We start from the raw sequence: 8,763 nt of genomic DNA, 5'->3' as shown, positions 1-8,763 counted from the left end.
GGTACTGTCACTGTGTCCAGGGAAGGGGGCTATGTGTGTGTTCTCGAAGCATGGCCTTGCCAGGGGGAAATAGCAACTTTGCTTTCTCAGTGTTCATAGGCCAACTCTGAGGGAGGGTTACGATTGTCACCTGATTGTTCCTCCTAAATGTGTTCCTCCTATCTGAATGAATGCTGGGCTTTGTCTTCTTATGTGTAGTGGTGTATTTGCAGGACCTAGCACAGCATTTGAGGCACACAGTAAGTACTCAGTAAATGTTGGAGGAAGAACTGAACCCATCAGCCAAATGTTGGCCACTGTCCACTCCATATGTAGAGCAGTGGGACTTACAACTAAAAGAGAGAGAGATTGGTAGGAAAGGGACCTGAGCAGCCACACACCATTGTTCCCTGTATGGCCCTGATCCATGAACCTTGTTCTTGCTCAGCCAGATGGAGCAGAGGAAGGTTCCCAGGCAGGGGACAGGATGTGCAAAAGGACTGAGGTGAGAAGATGCTGCGCTGTAGCTCTTTGGTGCAGACAGCATATTGGGCCACATGAAGACAGGTGGGATGTGTCCGGGCTGGATCTTTCTGGTGCTTTTCTTCCTTCAGCTCTGGCCCCAACCTTCTGCTCCTGGCGGCTGATGAGCACTGTCTATATCAGTGGTCTCCCCTGCTGCCTGGTTTCTGAGTGGATTCTGCCAACGGGGCTGAGGGAGGAGATAGAGGAGAGGGAGGAGAGAGATGGTGGCTTTGGTTCCTCTGGCTTCCTCCCTGCAGGGCTGCCTTGGCAAGTCATGTGGTAAGCACGGTATCTAAAATGACAAATTCACTAACTTCTATAGCAATTTGATAGAGATTTTCAATGTTTAGTAATTAAAAATTTTTAAAAATGATACTTGGGATCAAACCCAGATCAAGCATGCTAACCAAGAGCTTGTATTTTATGTATGTTTTCTCATCTCATTTTTTTCTAATCATTTTCATATTGTATTTTATAAGGTACTAGTCTGATAGTTCACCCTGAATGGAACAAAATGAAAATAAGAGTTGCAAACTTGGTCCTTCCACACAGATCCATGGAGAAGCTTACTCTGCATGCCAGAGTCAATGAACTTCAGCATGGTGGGGCTGGAACTAGTACAGTGGCACCAGGGGAGAAAAAAATTCCTAGATGTTTAGAAGAAAAGCAGAAATCACTATGCAAATAGTTCAAGCAGAAGTTAAATATCGCACAGACTGGCAAATTGTGCTGTGAGACAAATGTGGCCCAATGCTTGTTTTTATAAATAAAGCTTTATTGGAACACAGTCACGTGTTGCACAGCGATGTTACAGTGAGCTGTGCAGTTGTTAGAGAGATATGTGCAGCCTGCAGAACTTATACTATTTATTATCTGTCCCCCTGTGGAAAAAGTCCGCTGCCTCTTGGAATATTGGGAGATACTTACAGAAGTCTAGGAATAAGAATCAGGAAAGCTGTTGGTTTCCAGAGCAGGTTGCTGCAGAGATCCCAGGAATCCTGGCCCCGGGTGTCTTGGCTATCAGTCCCTTCAAAGTAGGAGGCAGTGGGAGATGACCAAGATGCCTACCCAAACCTCTTGCATTCTGGTGCCGTGACTGCTCCTCATTAGCTGATTCTGATGAGACTGGATGCATTTTTCCAGCTCTTTCTGTTGACCTGGAGTCGAGTGTAGAGGGCTGGGCCTAGGGAATGACTAGTGAGGGTAGGGATTTGGAGCTGGGATGACCCCCAGCCTTGGGTGACTGTGATTAATTGTGCTATCACCCACGGAGAGGAAGATGAGCAGGTAAGAAGATTCTGGAAAGGATAAGAGGCCCTGTGGGGAGGTTAGATTCTCAGACTCCTGCCAACAGAGTGGAGTCATGGCCATATGCCCCAAAGGGGTTTTTCTCAGATTTATTCATAGAATAAAACCATAAAGTACTTTTGACATAAAAAGAAATTGGTATTCCAAGGCTGGGATTAACAGATCTTGCTGTCGCTGATGAATAGCCAGCTTGTGGGCTCTAAGAGTTGTAAATCTCCCTCTCGGTAGGTTTAAAGGGGACCTTCCAGGAACTGGGAAACATTGGCAATGTCTGGCACAGGGCCTTGTTGGCAGGCACAGCCTTGTGGATGCCAGAGAGAGCCCAGAAGCCAGGCCACAAAAGGCGACAAGTACACCAGCGAGGTGATAGGAGAGAAAGCGGGTCTCCTGGGAGTGGAGCTCATTGAAAGGGTGGGAGGGCACTTAATCTCTGTGTGGCAGACATGCAAAGACTGGGGGGACCTCGGGACCACAGCCACTGAGTGCCTAGGCCTCGGTCTCCAGCTTAATTACCGTCAGTCAGGGGTCCTCTTCCATATCCGTCAGGCTTCTTGTTGCTGGGACAAAATACCCAACACTGCAGTTTATTTATTTATTTTTATTTTTACTTTTTTCATTTTATTTTTTTATTTTCCAACACTGCAGCATTGGAAAGGATGAAATGGAAAAAGGAGGAAATGGTTTATTGGGCTCACAGTTGCTGAGATTTGTCCATGTTTTGTTGGCTTCAAAGCAGAAACATCAGGGCAGAAGGGCGCTGTGGAGCAAAGTTGCTCACATCATGGTGGCTGGGAAGTAGAGAACAGAAGTGTGACAGAGAGATCGGGACCCAGGGACCAGATGTGGTTCCCATGGGCACACACCCATCACCCACCCAGGCACACCCAGAAGTGTGCTTTGCTAATCTCTCAAGACAATATGGTTGACAGTTATGATTTACCTGTTATATTCTTCCTTCCAGAGAAGCCTCCCTACTGTTGCCTGGGAACATTACTCTAAGCTTTGAAAAGATTGTGGCAGAAAACTCTCCCCAACCTATTCCTCTATCTGGGAAGAGACTTAAGAACTTCAATTTTACACCTTTTCACTCTAACAAAGATGATTTTATTCCTCTATTTGGTTTACTTCCTGCATTTGGTAATATCCAGCTCACAGATCCACCCTTATGCCCTACTACAATACCTATGTTCACCTAACGTGTGGTTGGCTTCTGAATGAGGAGGCTTTTAATAGTTTTTATGTGCAAATGCCATCCTGCAGGTCCTTAAACATCAAGAACTGTGAAAACAACATTGTCATTGCTACAGGCTGAATATTTGTCCCCTTGCCCAGACATACGTCAAAGCCCTAAGCTCCAAGGTAGGTTTATTGGTGTAATTGGAGATAAGGCCTTTACAGAAGTAATTAAGGTTAAGTGAAGTCAGAAGGTTTAGGTCCAATGTTCAGCGTCTTTATTACAAAACACACCCGAGCATACTCTCTGCCATGTGGGGAAGCAGCTGGAAGGAGGCTGTCTTCAGGCCAAAAAAAAAAAAAAAAAAAAGCTGATCCTGACTAGCCTGGCAGTCTGATCTTGAGCTCCACAGCAGTGATACACATTTATGTTGATTAAGTGCATTAGCTTTCTGTCACTGTGACGAAATAACCGAGTTAATTAACTTAGGAGGAGGGAAGGTTTATTTTGGTTCACAGTTTCATAAGTTTCCATCCATGGTCAACTGCCCCCTTGCGTTGGGGCTGCCACAGATGACAGAGAATGATGGAGCACCCGGCAGAACAAGCTGCTCACCTCACGGCAGGCAGTGGGGAAGAAAAGAGACAGAAAGGAAAGGGTTGGGTCTCAATGTCCTCCTCAAGGCCAAGCCCCTTGAGGACTTCACTTCCTCCTCAAGGCCACACCTCCAATGACATCACTTCCTCCTCAAACCCATGCCCCTAGAGACTCACTTCCTCCTCAAGGCCATGCCTCCAATGACATCACTTCCTCCTCAGGCCCGGGTCCCTAGTGACCTCACTTCCTCCCACCAAGCAGCACCTCCTTAACTTTCTTCCACCTTCCAGTGGCAACATAGGCTGGGGACCAAGCCTTCAACACGCAGACCTTCAGGTGACGTTCCCGACCCAAACAATAGCATCCTCCCAGATGAAGTAGCAAAAACAGAGATTTATTGGCTAACATTTTTTTGTTGTTGTTGTTTTGTTTTTTTGCCCCGGTACCGGGAACCGAACTCACAACCTTGCGCTTGCCAGGCAGGTGCTGTGCCGCTGAGCTAAATCCCCAGCGCTGGCTAACATATCTAAGTCTGGGAAGGAACTGAGACACGGCTGGGTCAAGCAGCCCAGCTTCTGTCTTTCTTGGCCTTTCAGCTCTGCCTTTCTTTGTGCTGCTTCCTTGTTCAGGTGGACTCACGTCCCATGTCGGTGAAATGGGCCTCGGCAGGCTGGACTTGCTGGCTCGTGTGCCGAGGCAGGGGACTGAGCCCTCCGTCACAGCGAGGCCCTGCCTGACTCTTCGGCCTCCTTCCAACTCCCTGCCACGCACAGCAGCCCCCAGGCTCCAGGGTTGCCACACGCTCGTCCCTTCCCTCCACGCCTTCTTTCCCGCCGTAGAGATGCTCTCCCCGTCCCTTCAGGGAGCTCCTGTTCGTCCTTCAAGACCCGATCCACGCACTACCGAGAGTCAAGAGCCATTTTCTCTTCTGTGACTTAATCCTTCAAGTCCAGTTTGTGCCCCTGTGTCACGTGGGTGCCAGCCCCAGAGAGCAGAGCTTGGTGTGCCCCGCTCCCCCGAGGTGATCCATGAGCATTTGTAGCACAAGGAGCCCGCACGCACGCCGAGTAAGGGTGTGCTCACGGCCGCGCGGGTGTGCACGAACACAGCACCTCGTTATTTCACACCAGCCTCCTGTTCCAGCGGAAGGCGCTCGCGGGCTAGGCGGTCACATGCTGATTAACACCAGCTGTAATTTCTTTTCTAGGGTCTGACATGCTGCTCAAGACAAGCCAGTAAATGAGGCGTGCATGGGGCTTCTGTTTTCAGAAGTTGAGATTTAAGGTACTCAAGGACAGTAGTCGAGAACAAAACTAATTTGGGGTTAAATATGGCCGTTTTGGTTGAATTCTGTGGGTGTTTGGGTGGAGGCAACACCGTATTCTGCTGAGGAGCGTTTGCTCAGCCGCGATCACAAGCATAGTAGTATTAGTAGCTACGGTGGATCGAGCTCTTCGAGGCAGACGTCGAGGTGGGATATTTGCACCAAGGCCTTATTTAACCGGTAGGACCGCCCTAAAGGCGGGCGTTTTGCCCCTGTTTCACACAGCACTGACGTTTAAAGGGAAGCAACTTGCCCAGCTCGCAACCAGAAGCGGCAAGTCCAAGTCAGAGCCACAAGAGGGCGCCCCGCTTTTTCTATCCTACGGGCTTCTCTTTTTCTCTTTGCACCTTTGACAGGTGTGATGCTCACAGAAACACCGCTTTCCCTTACTGTCCTGGGCGCGCACTCTCTCTCTCTGTCTCTCCCTCTCTTCCTCTCTCTCTCTCTCTCTGTCTCTCCCTCTCTTCCTCTCTCTCTCTCTCTCTGTGTCTCCCTCTCTTCCTCTCTCCCTCTCTTGTCATTTGTTTATTCCAGGGATGAGCAGCACTGGGAACATGGCCTGTGGGCCGGATAAGAATATTTCTGGAGCTGAAACTTGTGTTCCTTCCAGTCAAACAGGAAGCAAACGCTTTGGATTTAGGAATCCTGTGACATTTGTGATGTTGGCCATCATGGGTGAAACTGTAGAGCTGCGAGAGGCCATTGTGAGCTGTGGTTGGCAAGGCCTGTCGAGAGAGAGAGAGAGAGACGGAGAGAGGAAGTAAGTACGCGGACTTGCACTTTCACCCTGCCCTTCCTCCAAGCTGGGGCGGGGTCCTCCAGCTGCCCCACCCCCATCCACTTTCCCCTTGGCCCCTGTGCTCCGGCCGTGCCTGTCCAAGAACTACTGCGTATCCACATTCTCTTCGGTCTTCACCAGAACTGGCCTTTCCTGAGGACCCGCGTGAGTAACCACTCTGGTCTCTGAATATCAGTGGATTAAAAGTGAGAGCTCTCCAGGCTTCACGAAGGTGTCTTCAAACCCAGGCTTCCAGAGGGCAAAGTCCTGTGCACCTCATGCCCTGGGGCCTCTCCGTGCCTGCGCTGGGTCACGGCTCGAGGGACCTGTGCCTCTGTGGTTCCCAGCCTGCTGGTCCATCCTTGTCAGCTTCTAAGTACGGTGGGGTCAGCCGGCTTTCCCACTGCTGGACACGATACCTGACACCCACGACCGAAAGGAGGGCGTGTAATTAAGCTTATGGTGTCAGTCTAGACAACCTACCGAGACATTTTATTCCCTTTACACTGTGATAAGTGTCTTTTTTCCCCACCTATAAATGTATAGCATATATGTATATACTTTTATATATAAATATATACAATCACACACATGTGTACATCTATGCATGTTTCACATATACCATATATATATACACATTTTTGTGAATAATGCTTTGTCTGCTTTTTGAGACAGGTTCTCACTATGTAGTTCAGGCTGGACTTGAACTCACTATGTAGCCAAGGCTGGTTTTGAACTCACAGTGTTCTTCCTGCCTCAGCCTCCTGAGTGCTGGGATTACAGGAGTATGCCACTACACCCAGTTTATCGGAATAATTTAAAAGTAAATTATATACCATTTTAGTCACTTTCCTCAGTGCTGGGACAAAATACCTGACACCCACAATTTAAAAGAACAGAAGTTTATTTTGGCTCGTGTTTTAGAAGTTTCAGTGCTGGCACGGTCATCAGCATGGCGGACGAGCCTGGAGGAGGAGAGGTGCTCACCTCATGGCGACCCGGAAGCAGAGAGAAAAGGGAGGAGCCTGGGAGGGAGACACACCCTTCAGGCCATGCCCCCAGTGACCGCCTCTTCCAACCAGACTCCACCTCCTAACAGCGAGTCAGCTATCGTGGCCCATAATCTAATCTTCCAAAAGCCCCGCGTATGAGTGCGTGAAGCTCTCGGGAGACTTCTAGATATAAACCATAACACAGGCCTTATAGCTTTCCCCTTCACCACTACATTGTGCTAAACACTTAACTACAACACAGGGAGTACAGTACTACAATAAGGACGCTCCCTTACTGAACCACAGTGCAGCTGTCAACCTCACATAGTCACACTGATGTATTGTGTCTGATCCGTGCTCCATCGCAGCGACTTCAGGCTACGGTGTACAGAGCCCAGCCCCATCTACCTGTAACCAGCGAGCATCATTGCTCACAAATCAGACGCTCCATCACAGACAGGTACAGCTGGCCTCAGCCCTCCTTACGGCACTCCCTTCCCCTACAGAATCCAGGCTGGGTCCGCTTGCTTGTAGCTTTTCCCTTTCTCTAGCTTCCTTTCATCTGGAACATTTCCACAGCCTTTCTTTGTCTTTCTTCCACACCCTGTCTTTGTCTTTTATAACATCAATCTCCTGGAAGGACACATGCCCTTCCCCTAATTTTATTTTTTTATTTTTAAATTTTACTTTAAAGAGAGTAGTGGGGGCTGGGGATTTAGCTCAGTGGCAAAAGCACCTGCCTGGCAAGCACAAGGTCGTGAGTTCAATTCCTGGTACTGGAAGAAAAACAAACAACAACAACAACAACAACAACAAGGAGAGTAGTAAAAGAAAAAAAAAGAACAGTAGCAGCACACCAACATCACAGATATAAACAAAACAAAGCAAGAACATTGAAAGTCATTCAGGGTTTCAAAACAAAATGATAGGAATTAACAGTGGTTGTTATATTACCTATTGTTATCTTCAACTACATTGCTCAGATTACCAGATGTAAGAATGGAAGATTGCTCAAACCATTAAAGAGAATAAAAAATAATTATTAGATAAAACATTAGAGATAATATAGAGTTTCACTAGACAAGATGGTAGGAATTCACCAATGGTTGTTCTACTGCTTATTGTTGTCTTCAAATCAGTTGCTCAGATCACCAGATAGAAGCTTGCAAAATTGGTCAAAATATAAAAAATTTTAAGCATTAACTGTCCCTTTCAATATACCATCAAACATCAGCAATACAGTTATCCCAGCTATTCTTCTACATACATACATATGTATCTATATCTATTTATATATTTTGCTTCCTTTCTTTTTTTTTCTTTCCCTCTTCACAATTGTTCCTTCTTTTGATCAGTTTCTTTCCCTTTCATATCATCCATTGTATGTTTTGAGTTTTACTTACTCTTTCAAGTTCCTACACCAGGGAGACAATATGATGTTTGCAATATGGGTCTGATTTATTTCACTTGTAAGTATGGTCTCTAGTTGCACCCATTTACCTACAAAAGCCTCAAGTTTATCTTTTTTATAGCTGAGTAATACTCCATTGTATAAAAATAGCACATCTTTTTTATCTGTTCCTCAGTTGTTGGGCATTTGGGTTGTTTCCAAGATTTAGTTATAACAAAGGATGCTGCTATAAACCTGGGTGCACATATTTCACTGTGGTCTAATGTTTTTAATTCTTCTGGGAAAATACCCAGAAGAGGAATAGCTGGGTTAAGAGAATTTCTAATCCTAGTTTTGTGTGGAATCTTCAAACTAATTTCAGCAATCTACACTCCCACCAACAGTGCAGTAGGGTTCCTTTTTCCCCACAGCCTCTCCAGCATTTGTTATTGGTTGATTTCTTGATGATAGCCATTCTTTCTGGGGTGAGATGGAATCTCAGTGTTGTTTTAGTTTGCATTTCTTGAATGACAATGATGTAGAATATTTTTTCTTTTGAACATTTTTATCATGTATGTATTCGCCACTAGTATTTCTTCATCTGAGAAGTGCGTACTCATCTCAGATGCCCATTTTTGGATTGGGTCTTTGAATTTTGGGGGCCTGATTTTTTAAAGTTCTTTATATGTTCTAGAT

The 8,763-nt window shown here is 46.6% G+C and overlaps 1 long non-coding RNA gene across 2 annotated transcripts in view; it reads left to right on the top strand.

Annotated features, from left to right (window-relative positions):
• The first annotated feature begins 3,830 nt into the window (after positions 1–3,830).
• The window catches only part of LOC102017748, a 6,993-nt gene continuing 2,060 nt past the window's right edge, over positions 3,831–8,763 (top strand). Inside the window, exons 1-4 of one of the 2 annotated variants that reach the window (XR_259757.1) lie at positions 3,831–3,919; positions 4,791–4,867; positions 5,518–5,667; positions 5,827–6,205. This is a non-coding gene — a long non-coding RNA (uncharacterized LOC102017748). Of the gene's footprint in view, positions 3,920–4,790; positions 4,868–5,517; positions 5,668–5,826; positions 6,206–8,763 lie in introns of those variants that run through there. The other variant, XR_001232620.1, reaches the window with a different exon arrangement.

Source organism: Chinchilla lanigera, unplaced genomic scaffold (assembly GCF_000276665.1).
Source record: "Chinchilla lanigera isolate Chin_1 unplaced genomic scaffold, ChiLan1.0 scaffold00008, whole genome shotgun sequence".
In the NCBI taxonomy this organism is placed as follows: domain Eukaryota; kingdom Metazoa; phylum Chordata; class Mammalia; order Rodentia; family Chinchillidae; genus Chinchilla; species Chinchilla lanigera.
Note: the sequence above shows the minus strand (reverse complement) of the source record. Positions and strands in the feature narration are given on the sequence as shown.